We start from the raw sequence: 27838 nt of genomic DNA, 5'->3' as shown, positions 1-27838 counted from the left end.
AGATAGCACCAGAAAAACTCTTCTAGACATTGACTTAGGCAAAGACTTCATGACCAAGAGCCAAAAGGAACTGCAACAAAAACAAAGATAAATAGGTGAGACTTAATTAAACTACAAAGCCTCTGCACAGCAAAAGAAATAATCAGCAGAGTTAACAGACAACCCAGAGAGTGGGAGAAAAAATTCACAATCTATGCATCCAACAAAGGACTAATATTCAGAATCTACAAAGAACTTAAACAAATCATCAAGAAAAAAAATCCCATCAAAAAGTGAGCTAAGAACATGAATAGAAAATTCTCAAAAGAAGATATACAAATAGTCAACAAGTATATGGAAAAATGCTCAACATCACTAATTATCTGGGAAATTCAAACCACAATGTGATACCACCTCCCTCCTGCAAGAATGTCCATTACTTAAAATATCAAAAAATAATGCTAGCATAGATATGATGAAATTACACTGTTGGTGAGAATGTAAACGAGTACAACCACTAAGGAAAACAGTGTGGAGCTTTCTTAAAGAATTAAAAGTAGATCAACTGTTTGATCCAGCAATCCCACTAACAAGCATCTACCCAGAGGAAAAGAAGTCATTACCCAAAAGGATACTTGCACACACGTTTATAGCAGCACAATTTACAATTGCAAATATATGTAACCAGCCAAAATGCCCATCAATCAATGAGTGGATAAAGGAAATGTGATACACACACCATCAAATATGGAATACTACTCAGCTATAAAATGGAATAAAATAATGGCATTTGAAACAATCTGGATGAAATTGGAGATTATTATTCTAAGTGAAGTAATTCAGATGGAAAACCAAACGTTGTGTGTTCTCACTCATATGTGGGAGCTAAGCTATGAGAATGTGAAAACATAAGAATGATACATTGGGCCGCGGGTGGTGACTCACGCCTATAATCCCAGCACTTTGGGAGGCTGAGGCGGGTGGATAACATTGAGGTCAAGACATCGAGACCATCTTGGTCAACATGGTGAAACCCCGTCTCTACTAAAAATATAAAAATTAGCTGGGCATGGTGGCTCACACCTGTAGTCCCAGCTACTTGGGAGGCTGAGGCAGGAGAATTGCTTGAACCCAGGAGGCGGAGTTTGCAGTGAGCCGAGATTGTGCCATTGTACTCCAGCCTGGGTAACAAGAATGAAAAACTCCATCTCAAAAAAAAAAAAAAAATGATACAGTGGACTTTGGGAATTCAGGGGAAAGGATGGGAGGTGGCAAGAAATGAAAGACTACACGTTGGGCACAGTGTACCCTACGTGGGTGATGGGTGCACCAAAATCTCAGAAATCACCACTAAAGAACTTGTACCCCAAATACCACCTGTTCTCCAAAAATCTACTGAAGTAAAAAATACATTTTTAAAAAACAAATCAATAAGAAATATTTTTTTAAAAACTTATGCATTCTTGTAATGCCTTTCAACTCAACAATTCAATAGAATAATTCTGTTGGGTGACTTTGCCCTGAACTGTTCTCTTTGGCAGCAGTGAACAGAGCTCTACCACTTTACACTAGTGGGGAAAACTTTATTCATATCTCATCTATCCTGAATCCCTATTCCTATCTCATCTACCCTGAATCTACAATGCACTTAAAGAAATGATTAAAAAAAAATTGTGAGTGGTATCAACCACCCTGGCTTAATGGGTGTTTTCAGATGGTAGGTTTCTCTGTGGCATTCTAGTTTTATTTTTTTCCCCCTGAAGACAACAGATTTCAAGCTCTTCCTCTTCAAAGGCTTAACAATGAAGTTTCCCTAGCATTCGGAGTATGCCCCTTCATTCCCTGCTCAAGGCCTTGGGAGCCCAGTTTGCATTGGTGTGGCCTGGGTGTTAGACATGGAGTCAAAGGAGATTAATTTAGAGTTTTAAATTTTTTATTTATTTATTTATTTTTTGTATCTAAGTTAAGCACTTGTATTTTTCTTTTTATTATTATTATAATATTTTAAGTTCTGGGTTACATGTGCAGATAGTACAGGATTATTACATAGGTACACACATGCCATCGTGGTTTGCTGCATCCATCCCTCCTGTCATCTACATTAAGTATTTCCCCTAATGTTATCCTTCCCCAATCCTCCCACCCTCTGCTATCCCTCCAACAGGCTCCGGTATGCAATGTTCCCCTCCCTGTGTCCATGTGTTCTCATTGTTCAACATCCACTTATGAGTGAGAACATGCAGTGTTTGGTTTTCTGTTCTTGTGTCAGTTTGCTGAGAATGATGGTTTCCAGCTACATCTATGTCCCTGCAAACTGTCCTTCTGGGTACTGGAATTGCATAGGGATCGTAGCCCCTTTTTATTGGCTGATTTCTACATTTTGAAAAGAGAACATTTACCCATTGCCTATATCCACATTATATCTTGGAAGTAACTAACTTGTTTTTTATTTTACAGGTTCATATACAGAAGGGCTTGCCTAATCTCAGATGAGACTTTGAACAGTGGACTTTGAGTTAATGATGAAATGAGTTAAGACTTTTGGGGCCTGTTGCGAAAGGATGATTGTATTTTGCAATGTGAGAAGGACATGATATTTGGGAGGGGCCAGGGGCACAATGATATGGTTTTTATTTGTGTCCCCACCCAAATCTCATGTTGAATTGTAATCCCGGTGTTGGAGGAGGGATCTGTGGGAGATGACTGGATCGTGGGGGCAGATCTCCCACTCAGTGCTGCTTTTGTGATAGTGAGTATTCGGAGATTTGTTTGTTTAAAAGGGTGTGGCACCCCCCACTCTCTCTCTCTCTTTTTCTCTTTCTCCCACCATGTACGATGAGCTTGCTTCTCCTTTGCCCTCTGCCACAGTTGAAAGTTTTCTGAGACCTCCTCAGCCATACTTCCTGTGTAGCCTGTGGAACTATGATCCAATTAAACCTCTTTTCTTTATTAATTATCCAGTCTCAAGTATTTTTTATAGCATTGTGAGAATGGACTAACACATGCCCCTCATCTCCTTGCATTAAATGTATATATGTGGACATGTTCTGGCTAATCTTCAGATACATGAATTATTCCATAGGAATGTTATCTCCAGCAGTATCTCAGTACCCAGCACATGCAGTTAATCAATAAATATTATCTTGAACGGAGCTAGATGGTGTTTCATTTCTTCCAATATATAGACTAAGTTGTAGTATGATTGACAAGTACAGGGACAAAGAGGACCTCTTCAGGGAAATACCTGTTCACAGGTGGGAAGAACTGGTGGGGACTTCACATGGTAATTGTCTGTGCCAATCCTGGAATGTTGTTCATCGATTTATAAGTTTTCTTCTTCCGACAGGTTTGACTGGAAGGAACATCTTACTGAGATTGAGAGACCTGATAGGATACCTTATTAGTTCTTGTGGGATTATAGAATTCCCTTCCAGAGCCACAATTCTGAAAGTCAAAAATTAACACTCCTGCTGGAGTACGCTTCACATTAAGGGATGAAAGCCAGGGGCAGAATGAGAGTTCACCTCACAACAGACTGGGGTACACAGTAATTAATAGAAAAAAGTGGATGTGAGGTTGGGTATGGTGTTGGGGTTGAACCACAGAATGCTTTCGTTTTGTGTGGCATACAATCTGACGAAATTGCTTTTACATGCTTTGAGTTGCTGAGAATAACTGGGGAGGTGAGACCTGCAGACTAAGCCCAGTTTGGGCATGGGCCACCCACAGGGTGCCCAAGAAGGGGTGTGTCCAAAATGGCACAAGGGAATTCAAGACAGCAAAACCCGGAACCACCACAGGGAAGGCTTTTGCAGTGACTTAATCAGACTCTAATGGGAAATAACTTGGACTTCTTTTACAGTTAAACATGAAAGCAGGAAGTGATATCTTTGTCTCACACCCAAATTGCTTGACTGACTGCTTTTGACACTCATGTCCCTCAAGTTCCTGATCTTTGTCTTTTCCTTTCCTCCCTATTTTACATTCGAAATGAGAGAGTACTACTCACATTAACATTTCAGCAGCACTGTGGAAGTGACATTTATCATGGCAGACATGAGCCAGTTACAGCGATTCTTTTTAAAAATCCAGATCCAAGATGGCTGATTGCTAGCAGCTTGGGATTGTGGCTCCCAGTGAAAGCGCAGAGAACGAGAGGATGCCACACTTTCAGACAAACTTTTCTTGCTCTCAGACCAGGAGATTCCCAGCAGAGGAGCCCCAAGGGTCGCCAGTGCAACTCTTGTGGCCTGAGCAGCGGTTTTGCCGGCGCCTCAGCATAGCGGTTCTTGGTGCAGAGTAAACGGGACTGGGTCCCCTTTTGGCTGACATTTGGAGCTCCGGGAAGGCAGAGTTCCCTATTCAGCTGATTGAAGGACAGACTTAAGAAGGAAGCCAGACCTGAGATTTCCGGGCAGAAAAGCACTTAACGCTGCTGTTTTAGCCAGCACAGTGGGTTGCTCAGATTCCAGCGCTGGGAATCAACAAGTTGGATGTCCACTCAGAAACCTAATTAGAAAGGCAGTAATTACAAAGATGACAGATGAATAAATTTATAACAAAGGTTAGAAATCAGCCTAAAAAGGCTGAGAATACCCAAAATCAGAATGCCTCACCCTCTACAGGGGATCACAGTTCCTCATCAGCAATGGAACAAGGCGTCATGGAGAACGACTGTGTTCCATTAACAGAAGTAGGCTTCAGAAGGTGGATGATAAGAAACTTCTGGGAGTTAAAAGAACTTCTTCTAAAGCAAAGAAACTAAGAACTTTGAAAAAAGGTTTGATGAAATGCTAACAAAAATAGACAATATAGAGAAGAATATAAATGAATTAATGGTGTTGAAAAACACAAGAACTTCATGAAGTATGCACAAGTTTTAACAGCCGAATTGATCAAGCAGAAGAAAGGATATCAGAGGTTGAAGACCAACTTAATAAAATAAAACGAGAAGACAAGAATAGAGCAAAAAGGATAAAAAGGAATGAGCAAAGTCTCCAAGAAATATGGGACTATGTGAAAAGACCTAATCTACGTTTGATTGGTGTACCTGAATGTGACAGAGAGAATGAATCCAAGCTGGAAAATACTCTTCAGGATATTATTCAGGAAAACTTTTCCAACCTAGCAAAGCAGGATAATATTCAACTCCAGGTAATACAGAGAACACCACAAAGATATTCCTCAAAAAGAGCAACCCTAAGGCACATGATCGTTAGATTCACCAGGGTTGAAATGAAGGAGAAAATACTAAGGGCAGCCAGAGAGAAAGGTCAGGTTACCCATAAAGGGAAACCTATCAGACTTACAGAAGATCTCTCAGCAGAAACCCTACAAGCCAGAAGAGAGTGGGGCCAATATTCAACATCCTTAAAAAAAAGAACTTTCAACCCAGAATTTCATATCCAGGCAAACTAAGCTTCACAAGTGAAGGAAAAATAAAATCTTTTGTGAGCAAGAAAGTACTCAGAGATTTCATTTCCACCAGGCCTGCTTTACAAGAGCTTCTGAAAGAAGCATCACACATAGAAAGGAACAACGAGCCTATCTAAAAATATACCAAAAAGTAAAGAGCATCAACATAATGAAGAATTTACACCAACTAATGGACAAAACAGCCAGCTAACATCAAATGGCAGTAATCTTAAATTTAAATAGACTAAATCCCCCAATCAAAAGATACAGCCAAAATCCATCAGCATGCTGCATCCAGACCCATTTCACATGTAAGGATACACAAAGACTCAAAACGAAGGGATGGAGAAAGAGTTACCAACCAAATGGAGAGCAAAAATAAATAAATAAATAAATAAAAAGCAGTGTTGCAATTCTCACCTCTGATAAAATAGATTCTAAAGCAACAAAGGTCAAAAGAGGACATAATGGTAAAAGGATCAATGCAACAAGAAGAGCTAACAATCCTAAATATATACACACCCAATACAGGATACATAAGACTTATAAAGTGACTTAGACTCCCACACATTAATATTGGGAGACTTCAACATCAATATTAGATAGATCAACGAGACAGAAAATTAATAAGGATATCCAGGACTTGAACTCAGATCCGGGACAAGTCAACTTAATAAACATTTATAGAACTCTCCACTTTAAATACACAAAATATACACTCTTATCAGTACCACATTACACCTACTCACAGGTTTAAATGAAATATTGGTTGGCCAGTATTAAGCACAATTATTAGCATAAAAGAGGTTTTCAATACCCATTTTTTGACTGCATTCTAGCCTGGGCAATAAAGCAACACTCCTGTTCTCTCTCCCTTTTCCTTTTCCTCTTTCTTCCTCCTCATTCCTTTTTTTTTTTTCTTCTTTCTCTCTTTCTTTCTAAAAAAAAATCTGAATGACTGCCTTTCTTGTGGTGCAATTCAGCAGACAGGGGCTGAGTGTTTGCTGCCCACAGGATGTGCAGGAAAGCTGGGGACCCAGTGCAGCACACACAGGGAAGCTGTTCCTCCGATGGGTGCTGAGCTCACACCCCAGGGAGGTCTCACCCCTACAGCCAGGGCATGGCTGGATTTTAGGAATATAGCTCTCTTAGTGTGGGATTCTCAGGCTGTGGAGATTCCAGTGGGTGGAAGCCCAGGCCCATCTCATGGTTTAGGGTCCAGGAAGCCCAGGTTCCGTACCATGGCAAGGCAGCCCCTGGTATGGGCTAATGGTAAGTTTTCTCACCTTTCATCCAAGTTCAGCTGATCTGAGGAGAGCCGAGCAGCCAGGAGTTGGAGTAGCTAATGAAGACAGAAAGCAAAATCTAAGTGTCAGTGGACCTCTCATCTCCCGCTGCGACTGTGTGTGCTAGAGGCTGACCAGGAATGTCAGCCTCTGGCAGGACAAGTGGACCAGCACAGGCATGGGGGTGCCTTACTACTAAGGAAACCTGGAACAAGAGGCTTTTGCAGTCTTAGGGACCCTTGGCAAGAGGAGGATTGGAGGGGAGAAAGCACTAAGCTCGGACAATCACTGAGGCCTGAGGCCGAGTGGGAGGAAGGGTTTCTCTCCCCCAGGAAGGAGGTCTCAACAAAAGAATATGAGCCTGGTCTCTGTTGAAGGCCCCAGATGGAGGCAGCCAGGTCTGCACAGAAGCACAGTCTGCTGGGGTGGGGGGTGGACAGGGGCCAGGGTCCTTGGCTGCATCTGCCTCCAGAGCCTCCATGCACTGGCTGAACCAAGCATGGCCTGGGAGGGCAGCCCCCAGAGCCTTGGAATTGCCTGTGGCCAGGCCTGGAAGATCACAGAGAAGATTTAGCCAGCAGCCCGTGACTCCTCCATAGTGGCTAGAGTGGATATTATATTCCCAAAAGTAAAGAAGTTAAATTAGCAAAATTAACATTAATGTGAAATATGAATGCTCAGAATACAATATTTTTTTTGAGGGCATGAAACCACAAGGACACCTGCTGCTCCCTTCACCATATGCCCTGCTTCTGCTCACAGCGTCACTTGGTTTTCAGATGCTCCCCAAGGCACATCTGCAGGGAAGGCCTTCAAGCTTTTTGTGAGTCATAGAAACCATTTTCTTTTAATGCTATGAAATAAAAATGTGGAGAGATGAAAGAGGAAATAACTGGAAGGCATAATAAGCTGAGGCCTGAAGATTGAGTAGGCATCAAGGAGGCGAACAGAACAGACAGAGGGAAATAACTGAAGGCTTAGGGAACTTTCTGTGACTGACATACTAACTTTTACAGAATGGCCTTCTCATGGAACTAGCCCCCAAATCAATATACTCAACACTCCCAGCACCCCAAAACTGTGGAGGTGTCCCTCCTAGAACTTTCCCGCTGTAAGAGTATCCTCAGCCTTTTGTCTTACAGATTACCTTTACCTGTTTTTCTTAAAATAACAAATTGATTTATGCACTATGCACACTTTTTTGTCTGACTCTTGTCACTCAATACTGTGACTGTGCGTGAAGCAGCACTTTCTCTTCTTACTTCGCTGTATCGAATTGCGTTCTGTGAATATACCCCAGTTTATCACTTGTCCACTCTGTTTTTGATACACTGTTTTTTTGTTTGTTTGTTTGCTGTTGTTGTTGCTGCTGCTGCTGTTGTTCGACAGAGTGTCATTCTGTCACCAGGCCGGAGTGCAGTGGTACAATCTTGGCTCACTGCAACCTCCGCCTCCCGTGTTCAAATTATTCTCCTGCATCAGCCTCCCGAGTAGCTGGAGCTACAGGCCTAAACCACCATGACCAGCCAAGTTTTGTAATTTTAGTAGAAATGGGGTTTCACCATGTTGGCCAGGATGGTCTCCATCTCTTGACCTTGTGATTTGCCCGCCTTGGCCTCCCAAAGAGCTGGGATTACAGTGATGGACTTTTGAGTTGTTTCCAGGTTTTAGCTATTATGAATAATGCCGCTGTGAACATTCATTTGCATGTCTCTTGTGCATATGTTTCCATTTCTTTTAGGTTTATACCTATGATTCAGGTGTTGCTGGGTATGTGCAGGTCGAGCTTTGGAAGATGCTGCCAAAAAAAAAAAAATGGTGTTGAAAGTTCCTGCGGCAATTTTCACTCCCACTACCAGTATTTGAGAGTTCTGGTTTCTCCAGACCCTCCGCAGTACTTGGTATTGTCTTGTTGATTTCTTTTTAATGTTTGTCCTTTAAGCGGGTGTGATGTATGAAAATAATACAGTATATCAGAAGGTCTGTCTGTGTGTCACTTCCCTAATTGGTGTTTAAACATTTAATGATCATTTAGATGCCTCCTTTATAAAATGCCAGTTCAGTACTTGTGTTCGTTTCTTTAATTGGGCTATTTGTCTTTTACTTATACATTTGTGCATTTATTTATTTCTCTTTAGTAGTCAGCGCTGTGCTTTTTAAAATTGTTTTTTTATTTCTATAGGTTTTTGGAGAACAGGTGGTATTTGGTTACATAAGTTCTTTTAGTGGTGATTTGTGAGATTTTGGTGCACCCAACGGCTGATCACTATACAGTGAAACCAGTTTGTAGTCTTTTATCCCTCACTCCCTTCCCACCCTTTCCCCCTGAGACCCCAAAGTCTTTTATGTCATTCTTACGCCTTTGCATCCTCATAGCTTAGCTCCTACTTACAACTAAGAATGTATGATGTCTGGTTTTTCATTCTTGAGTTACTTAACTTAGAATAATAGTCTCCAATCACATCCAAGTTGTTCCAAATGGCATTAATTCATTCCTTTTTATGGATGAGTGGTATTCCACAGTTTCTTTATCCATTAGTTGATTGATGGGCATTTGGGCTGGTTTCATATTTTTGCAATTGAGAGTTGTGCTACTGTAAACATGCGTGTGCAAGTTTCTTTTTCGTATAATGACTTATTTTCCTCTCAGTAGATACCCAGTAGTGGGGTTGCTGGATCTAATGGTCTTTCAGTTCTTTAAGGAATCTCCATGCTGTTTTCCAAGGTGGTTGTACTAGCTTATGTTCACTTTTACACAGAAATGTAAAAGTGTTCCCTTTTCACTACATCCACGCCAACATCTATTACTTTTTGATTTTTTGATTATGGCCATTCTTGCAGGAGTAAGGTAGTATCACATTGTGGTTTTGATTTACATTTCCCTGATCGTTAGTGATGTTGAGTATTTTTAAATGTTTTTTGGCCATTCGTATACATTTTTAGGATGTCTTTATAAATTCTGGATATGAGTCTTGCAGAGATCTTTTCTCACACTGCGGCTTTGCTTTGCCCTCTCTCTATAGTGTCATTTGGTGAATGGAATTTCATAGTCTTTAATTTAGTACCACTTCTTGATCTTTCATGTAATGGTTAGTGCTTTTAGTGTCATGTTTGGGAAGTGCTGCCTGCCCCAAGAACATGAAGATATTTCTCTGTATTATTTTTTGAAGCTTTATTGTTTTATCTTTTTTTTTTTTGAGACGGAGTTTCACTCTTGTTACCCAGGCTGGAGTGCAATGGCGCGATCTCGGCTCACCGCAACCTCCACCTCCTGAGTTCAGGCAATTCTCCTGCCTCAGCCTCCTGAGTAGCTGGGATTACAGGCACGTGCCACCATGCCCAGCTAATTTTTTGTATTTTTTTAGTAAAGACGGGGTTTCACCATGTTGACCAGGATGGTCTTGATCTGTTGATCTCGTGATCCACACGCCTCGGCCTCCCAAAGTGCTGGGATTACAGGCGTGAGCCACCAGGCCTGGCCCTGTTTTATCTTTTACAGTTAGGTCTTTGATCCACATGTGATTCATTTTCCTATATGGCTTGACTTGTGGGTCAGATTTCATTCATTTACCTATAGATATCTGATGGATTCATACAGTCTATTGAAAAGACTGGTCTTTCCTTGTTTTAAGTTATTAGAGAATGAACAACAAAGTGAACACATTAAAATAGAAGAAGAAAATAATAAAGATACGATCATAAATTAATGAGAGGTAAAATCACAAAGCACACTTGGTTCTTTTTAGAAGAACAATAAATTAAGTTTCTGGCAAGACTAATGAAGGGGAAAAGGACGGATACACAAAAACCAATACAGGAATGAAAAAAAAAGTGATGAGTGTACATGACCTGTACATATTAAATGATAAAGACATAGAACATGCAAAAACTTAAAATACATCTGCAATTTAAAAATACAGATAAAATATTCCTTTACATAACTCTACTAGTTAATTCTTCCAAACATTTAAGAAAGAAATAACAGCAATCTTACACAAATCCTTCCAGAAAATAATGTAGAGAGAGCAAACCTATTCATTTTAGGAAGCACACCTAACTTTGATATCAAATGCTGACAAGGGCATGACAAAAAGTAAAATTACAGGCAAATTCCTGTCATTGTAAATGTCAACCTGATAAATAAAATACCAATTAATAAATACTAGTGCTGTATTAAAAATTTACCACATTACAGAAAAATTTAATAAAAATATTAATTTTCTACTCCATGTACATAATTTATATTTCTTTTTATTTGTCTTTAATTTCTCTCAGCAAGATTTTTTGGAGATTTAAGTATACAGTTCGTACATATAGTTTGCTAAATTAAATGAAATACATAATAACATTTAAAGCAGTATAGAAGGATACATCACACACTTCATTTTATTTTCTAGATGCAACTCAATGAATTTGAAAAGTTGAATTAACAACAAAATTACCCAAACCCAGTTAATGAAGGAATTCTGTCCCTATCTGAGAAAAACTGTGAATAATTTTCTTTTGTATTGTCAAAAAAACCCACAAAATTATTTTGTCCAATCCATGATTATTGTTATCATTATTTCTATATTATTGCTATTTAGAAAAAAATGTCAGAGGCTAAAAGTGAATGTGGTATAATTTGTTAGCGATTAACTTGCAAAAGTATAAAAATTAGATCTATAAAATTGAACTTCATGGAAATAATACCCATAAACAATAACTCTCAGTGGCAGAAGGTAAGTTTCATGTGTACAATAAGCTACTGGTGGACCAAAGTATCAATATAAAATTTTCATGAAATAAATTTACCCCAGTATAAACAATTTTTATAAAAAATGCATCCAGTTTTTAAAAAGACAATATATATTTGAAAAAATTATAAATCGTTGAGCTACACTACATACAAATTTTATCAAGATTTAAGGAAGTAAGTTTTAAAAAGTACTTTATCAGTAAGTCTTCTTCAGTGTTGGTGTGAACCTGATAATGTTTTATCTTAACCATAAAGTCCCTGTTTCAGATTGAAACAATGGGTAAGAAATGTCTCATAATCCCCTACACCTTCTGCCATTGCTAGGTCCGAGCTCTGCCTTCAACCAGGACACAAAGCAGAAGAGAAACCACTTGGGCCTGCTCTGCAAGAGAGAGCTTGTTCACAACTGTGAGTCAAACAAGGAGCAAGAGAATTCACATTGATGGTTAAATGCATACAGGACAAAGAGGAAATGAGAGAAAAAGAGCACAGAACAGTCAGCTCCTGGAGGAGGTCTGAAATGAGCAGGCACAGGATAGATGATTAATGGCCCCATCAATGACCACCAACCACGCCTAGGCACTGCAGGCTGAGGACCGCCTGGGGACCAGGGCACTGGCCAGCACTGCTGCATGGACAGCAGCTTCCTCAGTTAATTTAATGTTCACAGGAGATCCTGATCCCTGCTGATTTTCATTAGCTATTTTGGAGCAAAAGCATGGAGGGGTCGGTAATGTATTCACAAAGCAGGTAGAAAGTGTGTCTTGGAGTTGGGAAATTGCTGCTTGCAAACTACCATGGCCCTAAATTCAGAAGAGACTCACGGGAGGTGACACTGAAACGAGCTGAACTTCTAAAACCCACACTCCATGCCACAGAAACAACCTAAAGGTTGAGTTCTTCAAGGTCACATCTCCAATTAGTAGCGGAGCCAGAACAAGACAGGCTACAGGACCAGTCTGGAAGCCTCCCTTCCTTTTCTCTTTGCCAACCGTGGGCCTCAGGATCCTGCAGCAGTGTGGGAGTTCCTGCACCAGTTATGCATTTTTTTCTTTGATCAATGAAAACAGCATACATGCACCTATACATACATAGTTTCTCTAGCTCACCTATATTCTGTTTTTCCAAAATCTAAATGCTTCAATAATTAGCAAAATGCAAAACCATTTCAAAGGTGTCACAGGATTCACATCTGTTATCATACCTTAATAAGCGTCTAGTAAAAGTACAGCCATCTCGTATGAACATCCTCTAAAATGATATCACAGAAGAAGTTTTACTGAAAATGTTCAGAAGCTACTACCCTGCATTCTAAATGCTTACTGGTTTCCAACTTTCCATTCAGAAATGAGAGAAAGCAAGGTGTGAAATGCAGGAATGTTTGAGAATCCCTTCTTTTTCCAGTCTAAGAAAATTAGAACATCTTCATGGATTTTGCTCAATAGCCCATCTGTATGGTAAAGTGTACACCCCACATTTCTTTCTGAAATGTAGCAATTGCTGTACTGACTTATTATTGCCAGTGTGAGTATTGTACTTGTGAATTACCATGTAAATGAGCACAGAGGTGTGCAGGAGAAAGCAATCACTCTACTGAGGAGAAAATCTGGAACTCCAAACCATTCAAATCTTTTTCAAATTACAGATTACTTTAAAGACATCTTTAAAATAGAACAAATGGAAGAACGCAGTCACAGATGTTTAATTATTTATCATTTAGAATCCATTTCCTTCTAGTATCAACAGAGGGTTACATGTGACCTAATGCAATCTTCCATAAGCAACATTTAGTCCAATTGCAATCAGGTCATTGAGCTGCATAGACTTAAACTGGTAAACACCCAATTCCATCTGAGACCACCCCAGCCAGGGTGTGATTGGGAAGGTAACATTTAGATCAGCCAACAACCACAAGCTAAGAATCTGCTGCGTTTCTTAAATAGAATGTTTAAGCGTTTTGAATAGGGGCTAAGTACACAAGGCCTGCGTACTTAGTTCAATGTGTTCCTAGTGATGAGCAGTTGTTATTAAATGAACTAATAATGATTTAAATTCACAAGAATGTCTATAAAATCCATTGTTTCAACACTGGCCCAATACAAGTGCAAATGATACTTTGTAAAACTCAAATGCAAGGCTTTTGAATTCCTTTAAGGTATCACAGATCAAGTTCACCAGGGGATCAGACTTAGAGAAAAATCCATGCCTGCATATATTTGAGGATAACACCTGTGAGGGATAAGGGAAGCAGGACTGTGTGGAGGAAGCTGATAGATTTATGCATCATCACAGCTGCCTCAGCAGATCCTACCAGGAGTTTGGGAGCTGGCATAGACCTTTCGTGGGGGTCCCTCTGTTTACAAACCCCATGACCCTCAGAGCATGGTCCTGCCACGAGACTTGTTATCAGTTGAATAAAAGACCAAGGCCAGGCCAAGCACAGACTACAAGAACTACCAATAATTGTAAAAATAAGAATAGCTCCCTTTTATTGAGAATTTACATGTGTCAGGTCCCAAACAGGGTACACTCCAGTCATTCACTCTATATAATCATTCAGTGAATATATCCCCAGAGCTGAGACAACAAAGGACCATGAACTGGGTAGTTTAAAACAACAGATGTTTATTCTCTCACAGCTCTAGAAGCTAGAAATCTGAAATCAAGGTGTGGGCAGAATTAACTCCTTCCGAGGGCTCTGAAGGAGAACCTGCTCCTTGTCTTTCCCCTCCCTTCTGGTGTGGCTGGCAAATCTTGGCATTCCTCGGCTTGGAGACGCCTCACTTCCTGCTCTGCCTCTGTTGACACAGAGCATTCTCCACGCCTGTTTCTGTGTCTCTGAAGGACACCAGTCACTGGATCAACTTCTTACTCGAATCCGTCATTACTTCATCTTAACTTGTTATACCTGGAATGGCTCTGTTTCCAAATAAGATCACATGCCTAGGTACCAGAATTGGGACTGCAGAGTATGAATGGGGATTGGAGAAATACAATTCAGCCTGTAGCAGTAGGTATTCTTATTGCTAATTTCTATATAAAGAAACCAACAGTATCAGCTAAGGCCCTCTTAGGAAGATGAAATCACACAAGTTACTTTAACAGAGAGAATTTAATAGGCATGAGAGTATTGAAAAGGTACAAGAAAACAATAATGCAAAGGTAGAACATGCAGGAAACAGCTCTATTCCCTGGGATTAGAAAACTAAGTGAAAAGGCTGAGATGATTTGAGTTTAAGAAATTGGATGAGGTTGCAAAGAGTTTGGAGCCACTGGTTCTGGGAGCACTGGAGCTTAAGCAGTGAAGGCTTATGACATTGATACTGAAATCTCAGAAGTGATGTCTGGTCCTGCTGAAGCTGGTATCTTGAGGGGGTTCACCGGTTTGGGGAGTGTGAATAAAAAGCAGAAACCGAAACTAACAGGCTCTGCATGGTAAACAGTGTTGCTTGGATGGCAAACGGGATAGTTCATTCCCTCACTGCCCCCAGCCTGAGGCCTCCCTCTAGTGCTTTGGCAGAGCCCCACAGGAAGCCACTGGCAAAGCAGGAATGTGGTCTGCAGAGCCCAGGCCTCAACCCACAAGATCCAGAGGGGTGAGCTGTGAGTGCCACAACAGCAGTTTAGCAACTCACTGAGCTAGAAAATCCCAGCATGCAGCAGATGGCAAGGCTAGGATTTCAACCTACGTCTGTGCAACTCTGAACTCACCTCCTGACCACCGGATTTACCTTCCCTTAAAATGGATATTTAAGAATAGATGAATACGTATTATTCTTATTCATAAAATCATCATAATCCAAAAACCAATACTGGAAGGATAGCAATTTATCCTAAGCAATGAAAGCAAACCATCTTCTTCATGTCGGGTGTTATTAGCCAGCTGTGTGCCGTGAGGAAAGAGTGGACTGTGCCCCCATATGCAGACCATATTCAATGTCAGGGACTGGCAAAAAAACAGGTACACATGGAGGCAGGGCAGCCAGACTGCCCCTGACCTCACAGTAAGAGAACCACGTAGTACAGAAGCTTAGTAAATTCAGTTAGCTTTTTCCAATTAAGTAAAGAGCAGAAAAAAATGGATTTAAGATTGTAACATGTGAAATTAAGTTAATAATCTAGGAGCAGATGAAATGTTCCTGTGCTGGGAAGCGGACTAAGCAAATCAGCTGCTAAAGAAGGAAAGAACGCCAGCATCCCAGCAACGGACTTTCCTTTTTTTTTTGAGACGAAGTTTCGCTCTTGTTACCCAGGCTGGAGTGCAATGGCGCGATCTTGGCTCACTGCAACCTCCGCCTCCTGGGTTCAGGCAATTCTCCTGCCTCAGCCTCCTGAGTAGCTGGGATTACAGGCACGCGCCATTATGTCCAGCTAATTTTTTGTATTTTTAGTAGAGACGGGGTTTCACCATGTTGACCAGGATGGTCTCAATATCTTGACCTCGTGATCCACCCTCCTCGGCCTCCCAAAGTGCTGGGATTACAGGCTTGAGCCACTGTGCCTGGCCAGCAACGGACTTTCTTAATGTCAGCAACACACACATCTTTCTGGGACAACCATACCTTGGCTCTGTTCACAGATATTTTCTTGAAATATTTAAGCTGTATGTTTGTAAATCAAATTGTATTTTGCTTACACATCTGTTCTGTCTCTGAGGCTCTCCCTTTAGTAATAAATGACCAAGTAGTCACACTGTCTTTATGCTCTATAGAAGCATGAATTTAAAGAAACTCCTGAGTAATTTACTCTTTCTTTACCGGGCAATCTTAAGGCAGGAAATGTGTGTAATTGGCCCACTTTTCTATTGTTTTGTACACATGCATTAGAGACACTTAAGTCTTCTTTTCTAAATTTGTAAGATCATAACAGTCTACCTGGGACCCGAGTCATTCCGCATTTTTTATTCAACCACGAGGAAGAAACAGTCACAACCTCTGCATAAAGAAAGAGGTAAGAGGCTCTCCTAGTTATTCAGGCTGCTATGGCAAAATACTATAAACTATGTGTCCTACAATCAACAGAAATTTATATGTCGTAGTCCTGAAGGCTGGAAGTTCTAGATCAAGGCAGATTCAGTGTCCATGAATACCCATTTTACTGGTTAATAGAGGATGCCTTTTCATTGTGTCTTCACATAGTGGAAGGGGCAGGGTGTCTCTCTCTTCTTTCATAAGAGCATGGATCCCATTTATGAAGGCACTGACTTTATTACCTAATCACCTCCCAGAGACCCTGCCTTCTAATGCCATTGCATTGGAGATTAAGGCTTCAACATACGTGTTTGGAGTCGTACAACATGCAGTCCTTAACAAAGGCATTAACTGAGGCAGACAGGGAGGGTCACCCTTTGTTTAATTTCCTGCCCTCTACAGGTGGTGGACTTTTGGACTTGACTTTCTGCAGAATGTCTCATTTCTGCTTGGTTTTGTTTGTTTGTTTGTTTTTGTTTTTTGTTGTTTTGTTTTTCTTTTTCTTTTCCTTTCTTTTTTTTTTTCAGACAGGCTGGAGTACAGTAGTGCAATCGTGGTTCACTTGCAGCCTTTAACTACTGGGCTCAAGCGATCCTGTCACCTCAGCCTCCCCAGTGGCTGGGACCACAGGTGCACACTCCACCAGTCCTGGCTTAATTTTTTTTTTTTTTTTTTTTGAGATGGAGTCTCACTCCTTCACCCAGCTGGAGTCCAGTGGCATGATCTCGGCTCACTGCAACCTCTACCTCCTGAGTTCCAGCGATTCTTCCTCCTCAGCCTCCTGAGTAGCTGGGAATGCAGGTGCACACCATCATGCCTGGTTAATTTTTTGTATTATTAGTAGAGATGGGGTTTCACTGTGTTGGCCAGGCTGGTCTCAAACTCCTGACCTCAGGTGATCTGCCTATCTTGGCCTCCCAAAGTGCTGGCATTACAGATGTGAGCCACCATACCCAGTCAATTTATTGATTTATTTATTTTTTGGAACACACAGAGTCTCACTATGTTGCCCAGGCCGGTCTCAAACTCTTGCCACCTTGTTTCTAACCCAATGCATAAAAAAAAACCTGACTATCAACAATGCATGTGCTACCATCAGTCCATTTCAGAGGACTCTGCACCCCTAACTCTATCAGACTCCACCTCCTCCGAATGCTCACTACTCCATCCTTCCCCTTTTCTGGGTCCCTGGCTTGATACCCAGTGGACAGTTGAGAAGAGGGAGTACAGGCTTTGGAGTTAGGCAGTACAAGCCTCAAACTCTTGTTTCATCTCTTTCTACCCTTGAGATCTTGCTGCAAAAGAGAATTTAACAATGCTGACCTTGGAGGGGTTTTATTGGAATTAAATGAGCCTGTATGAAGAAGTCTAGCACGTAATTGCTGTTTAGCAAATTGCTTCCTCATCTCAGCTCACTGGTGCTGGTTACACAGGTTTTCAGGTAAGCAGGGTCTGAGACAGACAGAGAGAAGCCTTTAGACAGCTTGGCTCCATATCATTGTCTTCCGAGCTTCCTTTCAGATATCAAAGGAAAGTTTGATATAAGAATTCAGATAAGTTCGTTGGCAAATATACACCCCTGAACCCTGACTCAGAAGTGTTAGGGCCATCACATGTAAAGGTTTAGAGACCGTCTGTGCCAGTCATCTTCACGTTCTAACCAGCCAGGGCGTCTCCCACAGGTTGAACAGTCACCATGGAGTGGACAAGGGATGGGCATGCATTTTCTCATCTAGCTCCCACAGCAACCCTAAAAGGTGAGAATTATCCCAATTTGCACATGGTAAAACACCTGTGCCCGGGATCATCTAACTGAACAGTCACAAAAACACCTGTGCCCGGGATCATCTAACTGAACAGTCACAAAGTCAGGACGAAGGGTGGTCCAAGGCTTTTTCTGCTATGTTGCACTAAATCCTTTGAACCATCTGTGAGTTTCAGGAAGAGATGCTATCATTATTTTCCAGGGGTGGATTCTGAGTACCTAACCCCAGGCGGGTGTGTCTGTTATTCTGTTAGAGGATCAAGCAAGAATAAGAGTCTGATCTCATGCAGATCAGCTGTCTGACTGCAAAACAACCAAACAGACAACACACACAGAGATGCATGCATGCATACACACACAGGTAACTTTTCATCAGTGGAAGCTGTGAGGAAAGCTGACATAGCAGAAATCCTTTTGACAAGGAAGACTTTCAATGCTACTGCTGGTGGGCTTGTGTCTATACAGAGTCTTCTTATTAGGCAACACCAGGGGTCTGAGATTGACACCCTCTAATAGCAGGTGCAGTTTCAGGAGAAAGAAGTTGACCCAAGGAGGAGCAAGGAAGAAGGGAAGAATGGATGCTCAAGGCTAATTGCTGAGCTTGGATTTGGGTTTATGGGGTGTAAAAGGTCACAAAGCTGCTCCTCAGAAATGGGAAAGGAAGTTTGAGAATTTTTTACTATCTGAGAGCTAATGGTGTCTGTGTGTTTTTCTCTCAGTAATCTGGCAAATAGAAAAGAATAAAGAGATTAGGTAGTTTACAGGAAGAAACTTGATGGACTGTGAAAGCTCAAGATCTCTCTTGTTCGTTGTAGAATAAATAGAAACCGTTGTCTCAGTCTGTTTCGGCTGACACAACAAAATACTTGAGACTAGATTATATAAAGAACAGAAATTGATTTCTCATGGTTCTAGAGGCTGCACAATTAAAGTGTTGGCAGCTGGTGTCTGGGGAGGGCCTTCTTGCTGCATCCTCCAGAGGGAAGGCACATAGTGGAAGGCAGAAGGTCCATAGGAATGAACTCACTCCTCCAGCATTTTTTCTTTTTTTTAAAAAAAGAGTCTCACTCTGTTGCCGAGACTGGAGTGCAGTGGTGTGATCTCAGCTCACTGCAAACTCTGCCTCTAGGGTTCAAGTGATTCTCCTGCCTTAGCCTCCCAAGTAGCTGGGATTACAGGCACATGCCACCACACCGAGCTAATTTTTGTATTTTCAGTAGAGATGGGGTTTCACCGTGTTGGCCAGGCTGGTCTCGAAATCAGACCTCAAGTGATCCACCCACCTCAGCCTCCCAAAGTGCTAGGATTACAGGCATGGGCCACTGCACCCGGCCCCTTCAACCCTTTCAGAAGAGCACCTAATCCCATTCATGAAAAGCTCTCCTGGCCTAACTGACTTATGAAGGCCTCACCTCTTAATGTCATCATACTGGCAACACCTGAATCTTAGAGCAGATACTTTCAAGCCACAGCCACAGCCAATCCCCAGAGTGCCAACCGATGGGAACCAGGTGACAATGCCTACCTCCCAAAAGCCAAATATAGATAAGTTGCCACAAAGCAGTCACAACGGATTGACACATTAGAACCGTTCTTCATGGATGCACTTTCACTGCCTCGTGTGTGTCTAAGACATCAATGGGCACTGCACACCGCTCACCAGGGTACCTTCAAGAATAATTAATTAATCAGGGCATTAAGCTACCGGAATAAAATCTACTTTTCATTACTTGTATTCTAAAAAAAAAAAAAAAAAATACGATTCAAAACATTTTACAATTGTAAGAGTTTTAAGGTGTCCATATTTCATATATGCTGCATTCTGTGAAGATAACAGATTTCACTTCCTTGATGCTCTCGTTTTTATACCTATTTTCAATACATATACTCAAATTGTATGACAAAGCTGAATTTCAACATTCTTTTTAACGTCAGAGAAAATTTAAATTGCAATGGTGACCCTAGCTTCAAGCTTATTCTTCAGAGCTTTCAACATGGTGATGGACTTGAGGACTTAATCTTAGAAATCTCTTGTCACTAGGTTCTCCCATTTAAAACTTTGTAATAGGAATTCAGTGAGATGTTAAAAGAAAGATAACTTACATTTCACGCAACCTCTGAGTTTCCTTCAGGTGTGACCATCACCAATTCTGAAATTGCATCTGCTCCATGTTGCTCATTTTCTAAGCACCTGACCCTGATGGGTTCAATTTCTACCTCTCCAGCAGACACCTTCCAAACCTGGGTGTTTCTTTCACTGTGATATCATATCGTCAGCTCTCCCTCATCTTACAAGCTGTTTCATCATAATTTATCTAACTATTCAGGTTCAAAAGGGCAACCAATTTCAAGCAGGAGAAATGAAAATAAATCCACACTAAAACAGATAATAATATAATGTCCAAGACCCAAAGGGAGATGAAGTCCTAGAAGTAGGCAGAAATATGTATATATATATGCACATATTTACTGTAATGCATATATATTTAATGTAGTACACATATACAATGCGTATGTATAATACACATACACACAGTGTGTGCAGAGACAGAAACAGAGAGACAGAGACAGAGAGAGCCCTTGAATAAAATCAAAATAATATTTGACTTTACAGCCATTTAAACCAGAACACATGGAAATGACACCTTAAACAAGAAGGGGGAACAAAATTTTACATTCCCCTTTAAAATATCTTGCAAGAATAAGGGCTAAACATTCTTCACTAAAACAAACAAACAAAAAAGTGAGATTGCGTTCAAAAACATACTAAAATAAATTCTTAAGAATGTAGGTCAAACGGAAAGAAAATTATCTCACATAGAGAGTTTAAAATTGTTCTGCACATGTACCCCCAAACCTAAAATGCAATAGAAAGATAAAGAAGGAAAGAAGAAATTAAGACCGAACAAAGTGGAATAAATGTATAATCTAAATAACATTTATAATATAAAAATGAAGATGTCTTTTGAAGACTAAAGTATAATTTGTTTGAACAACAGTAATAGTAAACAAGGAAGGAGAGAGTAAAATAAACTCAAGTCTTATATGTTCCTTCTATTGTTTGAAAAGAGAAGTATTAAATTAACTTAGAAGTGATAAGTAAAGTAGGCATGTTAAAATTAATAGATTAGTAATTAAAATAATGGAAACAAAGTATATGACTCTCAAACTTGTGAAAAGGAAAAGTTACTTTAAAAAGATACTCTGTTAATTTAAAGGAAGTCATGAAAAAGATGACAAATACATAGAATGGGTTGGAAAACTGCAAATCGCAAAGTAAGATAGTATATTTCAATCCAAATACACCATCAACTGCATTAAATATGAACAGAATGGATTTCTAGTAAAGAGCTAAAAAAAATACCAGCAAAAAGTATAAAACATTCTGACTAAATTAGGCCTGGCTTTATGACACAAGGTTGGTTTAACAGTGAAAACTCATTCGATGTAATCCAGGATATTGACAGAACAAATGTAGAAAGTTCTAGCTCCAGAAACAGCACTGATCAAGTTTTCCACCAAAAACAAAAAACAAACAAAATTACCTAAGAAACTGGAAATAGAAGAGATACATCTGAGTTGAATAAAAAGCATCTACAAAACAATCATGGCAAACATTTTATTTTATGGTTAAAAAGTTTGCTTTTGTTTTGTTTAGTTTTGTTTTGAGATCAAGAACAAAACAAAGGTTGTTTATATCACAAATTCCTTTCAACATTGTACTGGAGAAACCAATCAGCATGATAAGATAAGAATAACAAAGAAAAGAAAAAATATGTAACAACTACATGATATGAATTGTTTACATAAAAAAGAATTCATAAATGATTCATTAGAAATAAAAAAATTAGCAAAATTAAAAGCTTACCAAAACTCAACATATGAACATTAATTTCATTTCTACATGTCAACAATAAAAGGTTACAAAACAGAAATACAGAAATAAAAATACCAATTGCAATAGAGAAAAACACAACAGGGAAAATTAAAGCCTAAAACAATTATGCAAGGCTTTATAGAAAAAGATCAGCCACACAAATGGAAACCATAGGCTGACAGACTCAACACTGTGAAGGTATTAATTTTTGAAATTCGGTAGTGTAATACTCTAGTTTTGTTCCTTTTGTGCAAGATTTCTTTGCACAAGGGTCATATGAACCCGTAAAATTCATATGGGTTCCATATTATGTATTTCAAATGAAGAACAAGAGATATCTTTCCATTTCTTTATTTTTGCCTTCTTCAATTTCTTTTATGAATGTTTTTAATTTTGGGTGTACATGGCTGTATTAGTCCATCTCCACACTGCTATGAAGAACTGCTCAAGACCGGATAATTTATAAAGGAAAATATATAAATTATAAATTTTTATATATATTTATATATTTATAATTTATAAAATATACTTATATATTTATAATGTATAAAATATACTCATATAATTTATAATTCATAAAATATATTTACATAATTTATAATTTATAAAATTTATAAATTGTAAAGGAAAGAGGTTTAATTGACTCACAGTTCTGAATTGCTGGGGAGTCTTCAGGAAATTTACAATCATGGCAGAAGGCAAACGGAGAAGCCAGCGTCTCATTCACAGGCCAGCAGGATGGAATGAGTGCAAGCAGGTCAAATGCCAGACACTTATACAACCATAAAACCAACAGACAATGAGTGAGACTCACTTATTATCACAAGAACAGCATACGGGTACCACCGCCATGATCCAATTACCTCTACCTGGTCTCACCCATGACATGTGGGGATTATTACAACTCACAGTGACTTTTTTCATTTTTTATTCTTTTTTCTTTGTCTTTGTTGGATTAGGTAAATTTGAAAACCTTCTCTTTTAGCTCTGAAGTTCTTTATTCTGCTTGCTTGATTCTATTGCTAAGACTTTCCAGAGCCTTTTGCATTTCTCTAAGTGTGTCCATTATTTCCTGAAGTTTTGATTATTTCTTGTTTATTCTATTTATTTCCCCCCTCATTTCTTGTATCATTTTTTTTATTTCCTTAAATTGGATTTCGCCTTTCTCTGGTGCCTCCTTGATTACCTTAATACCTGACCTTCTGAATTCTTTTTCAAGTAAATCAGGGATTTCATCTTGGCTTGGATTCATTGCTGGGGAGCTAGTGTGATTTTTGGGGGGTGTTAAAGGACCTTGTTTTGTCATATTGCCAGAATTGTTTTTCTGGATTCTTCTCATTTGGGTAGCCTATGTCACAAAGAAAGTCTAGGGCACAAGCCTGCCATTCAGATTCTTTTGTTTCACAGGGCATTCCCTTGATGTAGTACTCTCCCCTTCTTCCTAGGGATATGGCTTCCTGGGAGCCCAGTTGCAGTGACTGTTATCTCTCTTCTGGATCTAGCCACCCAGCAGGCCTACCAGGCTCTGAGCTGATACTGGGTTTGCCTGCACAAAGTCCTGTGATGTGAGCCATCTGCAGATCTCTCAGCCATAGATACCAGCACCTGCTCTGGTGGAGGTGGTAGGGGGGTGCAATGAACTCTGATTTGGGTGGAGACACAAGGCCAAACCATATCAAGGTCTTTCACTTTCTGAATCAAATTTCCTCCTAGCTATTATAAATAGGATTATTTTCTTAATTTCCTTTTTAGATAGCTTGCTGGTGATGTATAGAAACACTACTAACTTTTATATGTCAATTTTGTAACCTGCAACTTTACTGAATTTGCTTATCAATCTTAGCAGTTTTTTGACAGCATCTTCACACCCCCTGATTTCAAAATGTATTAGAAAGCTATAATCAAAACAACATGATATTGACACAAAAACAGATACAGTGAATGATGGAAGAGAATGGAGGGACCAGAAATAATTGACCTACACATCTGTGGTCAACTGATTGTCTACAATGGTGCCAAAACTATACTGTCGGTAAAGGATAGTATTTTTAAGAAATTCTGTTGGGAAAAGTGAGTATCTACATGCAGAAAAATGAACGTAGAACTTATCTCACACCATATGGAAAAATGAACTAAAAATATATTAAAGACTTCAACATAAGACCTGAAATGGTAAAACTATCTTCTTCTAATTTTTCCTTCTAATTTACCATTTTTCTTCTAATTTTGTGCTTACATTCTTCTTACAAAAAAAAAAAAAAAAAAAATAAGAAAAAATTTCATGGCATTGGTCTGGGCAATGATAGGAAACAAAAGCAAAATTAGACAAACAAAATTACATCAAACTAAAATGCTCCTGAACAGCAAAGGAAACAACAGAATTAAGAGAAAATCCATGGACTGAGAGAAAAATATTTGTAAACCATACTTCTGATATGGAGTTAATATCTAAAATATGTAAGAAACTCAAGCAACTTAATAGCAAGAAAATAACCCAATTTAAAAACGAATGGAAGACCTGATAGATATTTCCCCAAAGAAAATACACAAGTGACCAACAGATGCATAAAAATATGCTCAACATTAGGGAAATGCAAACTAAAATGAAAATTAGACATCACCCAACACTTTCTAGGGTGACCATCACCCAAAAAAATATCAAAATGTAGGTGAGGATGTGGAAAACAGAGAGCCCTTAGTGGGACTGTGAATTACTACAGTTAAAAAATGTAACTTACAAATAGAACTACTGTATAATTCAACAATTCCACTACTGGGTATATACCCAAATGAAATGACATCCATACATCAGAGACATCTGCAGCCCCATCTTTATTGCAGCATGATTCACAGTAGCCAAGGTATGGAAACAAGCTAAGTGTCTAGCAACAGATGAACGGAGAAAGCAAATGTGTTTCCATGCACAATGGAATACTGTTCAGGCTTTAAGAAGAAGAAAATTCTGTCATTTGTGACAACATGGATGAATTTGAAGAAATGATGTTGAGTGAAGTAAGCCAGGTGCAGAAAGACAAACACTGCATGATCTCAACTATATGTGGTGTGTTAGTCTGGGTTCCCTAGAGGAACAGAACTAATAGAATATATAGAGAACTAACAATTATATATATATATATAATGTCAGGGGAACAGGAAGCAAAAATTTTGCTAGTGGGTCACTAGGGGTGATGGTGAGTGGTGCCACTTCCACTTCCATCCCTTGCTTCCTGGACCCATGAATTCTGGCTATGGGAGAAACAGTACCATATATTGAATGCTGATTCAGAGCATACACAGCCCTCTGGAGAACTTTGCCCCAGCCCTATAAAGTATTGTCACCTAGTTGGTGTTGTAATTGTGACTTCAAAAGGCTATTCCACCATTCTATCAGTCCAGCTGCTTCAGGATGATGGGGAACCTGGAAAGACCAGTGAATTCCATGAGCGTGAGCCCACTGCCACACTGCTTTAGCCATAAAGCAAATGCCTTGGTCAGAGGCAATGCTGTATGGAATACCATGACAGTGGATGAGGCATTCCATGAGTCCATGGATGATAGTCTTGGCAGAAGCATTGTGTGCAGGATAGGCAAACTCATATGCAGAGTATCTATTCCAGTGAGGACAAACCTCTGCTCTTTCCATGATGGAAGAGGTCCAATATAATCAACCTGCCCCCAGGTAGCTGGCTGATCACCCCGAGGAATGGTGCTCAGTGTTGGTCTCTCCTGTTGGCAAATTGGGCACTCAGCAGTGGCCATAGTCAGGTCAGCCTTGGTGAGTGGAAGCCCATGTTTCTGAGCCCATGTATAACCTCTATTCCTGCCACAATGGCCACTTTGTTCATGGGCACATTGGATGATGATGGGGTAGCTGGGGAAAGAGGCTGAGTGGTGTCCACAGAATGGGTAATCCTATCCACTTGATTATTAAAACCCTCCTCTGCTGAGGTCGCCCACGGGTGCATGGGTGAGCATTCACATGGGATACAAATATCTTCACAGTTTTAGATCTCTCAGAGAGGTCCATCTCTTACCCAAATTTCTTTGTCACCAATTTTCTAATCATGTTTCTTCCAAGCCCCTGGCCATCCAGCCAAACCATTAGCTACAGCCCATGAATCAGTATATAATCACGCATCTGGCCATTTCTCCTTCCATACAAAGTGCACTGTTTGAAGTTCTGTCCACTGGAAGATCTCCCTTCACCGCCGTCCTTCAGGGATGTCCTGGAAGGGCTGTGCTGCTGCAGCTGTCCACTTTAGGGTGGTGCCTGCATATCATGCAGAACCATCTGTGAACCAGGCCCTTGTCTTCTCTTCCTCTGCAAACTGATCACAGGAGCTCCCCAGGAGGCCACTGGTGCAGGCTAAGGGAGGGAAGGCAGAGTGGCAGGAGTGGAGACCATGGGCGTTTGAGCCACTTCCTCATGTAACTTACTTGTGCCTTTGAGACCTACTCGAGCCAGATCATGTATATACCACTTCCATGTGATGAGGAAATGCTGCTGTACATGACCCACTTTATGGCTAGATGGGCCAGAAAGCACCCCCTTCATGGTCTGCAGTTCAGTTCGCATGGTGATTTGGTGGCCCACAGTCAAACAGGCCACGAGCTGGCTCTCAAAAAGGAGAGTTGTTATCTTAGAAGATGGCAGGAACTTGCTCCAAAATCCTGGAAGCCTCTGCTGTGATTCACCTGTGGGGGCCTGCCAGATGCTCCAAACAGCATCCCTATCTGCCACTGACACCTCAGGCACCATTGGATCTGCTGGTCATACGGCCCAAGTGGCACAGCAGCTTGCACAGCAGCCTGGACCTGCCCAGAGCCTTCTCCCATTCTGGACCCCACTCAAAACTGGCAGCCTTTCAGGTCACTTGACAAACGGGCTGGAGTAACACACACAAATGAGGAATGTGTTGCCTGCAAAATCCAAACAGGCCCACTAGGCATTGTGCCTCCTTCCTGGTTGGAGGAGGGGCCTAATGCAGCAAATTATCTCTCACCTTAGAAGGACTGTCTCCACAGGCCCCACACCACTGGGGTCCTAGAGATTTTACTGAGGTAGAAGATCCCCGAATTTCACATGGATTTCTTTCCCATCCTCTGACATGCTAATTTATGTCTCACCGATATGTCCAGTGTGTTTGCTACTTCTTGCTCACTGGATCCAGTAAGCACAATGTCATCAATGTAAGGACCCAGTGTGATATCTTGCAGAAGCCAAAAGTGGTCAAGTTCTCTCCAAATAAGATTATGACACAAAGCCGGAGAGTTGATATAACCCTGAAGTAGGACAGGAAAGGTGTATTGCTGGTCTTCGCAGCTAAAGGCAAATTGCTTCTGGTGGCCGTAAGGACAGGCATGGAGAAGAAGGAATTTGCCAAGTCAATGGCTGCATACCTGGTACCAGAATGTGTGTTAATTTGATCAACCAGTAAAACCGCATCTGGTACAGAAGCTGCAATTGGAGTCACCACTTGCACTTGGTTAAGCTAACAATAATCTGCTGTCATTCTCCAAGATTCACCTGTCTCCTGCACAGGCCAAATGGGAGAGTTGAATGGGGATGTGGTGGGAATCACCATCCCTGGGTCTTTCAAGTCCTTGATGGTGGCACTAATCTCCTCAGTCCTACCAGGGATGTGATATTTTTCTGGATTTACTACATTTCTAGGCAGAGGCTGCTCTAATGGCTTCCATTTGGCCTTTCCTATCATAGTAGCCCTTACCCTCCCACTCAGAATGCCAATTATGCATCCTGGCACTGGGGAAATGACCACATGGTGAGTCTGGGGACCCATGGGACCC

The 27838-nt window shown here is 40.5% G+C and overlaps 1 long non-coding RNA gene across 1 annotated transcript in view; it reads right to left on the bottom strand.

Moving 5' to 3' along the window:
- Positions 1 to 1955: 1955 nt before the first annotated feature.
- LOC144581628 (uncharacterized) overlaps positions 1956 to 27838 on the bottom strand; it is a 51789-nt gene continuing 25906 nt past the window's right edge. Inside the window, exon 3 of the long non-coding RNA XR_013532695.1 lies at positions 1956 to 6736. This is a non-coding gene — a long non-coding RNA (uncharacterized LOC144581628). The remainder of the gene's footprint in view (positions 6737 to 27838) is intronic.

Source organism: Callithrix jacchus, chromosome 2, assembly GCF_049354715.1.
Source record: "Callithrix jacchus isolate 240 chromosome 2, calJac240_pri, whole genome shotgun sequence".
NCBI lineage: Eukaryota > Metazoa > Chordata > Mammalia > Primates > Cebidae > Callithrix > Callithrix jacchus.
This window is presented reverse-complemented; position numbering and strand designations above follow the sequence as displayed.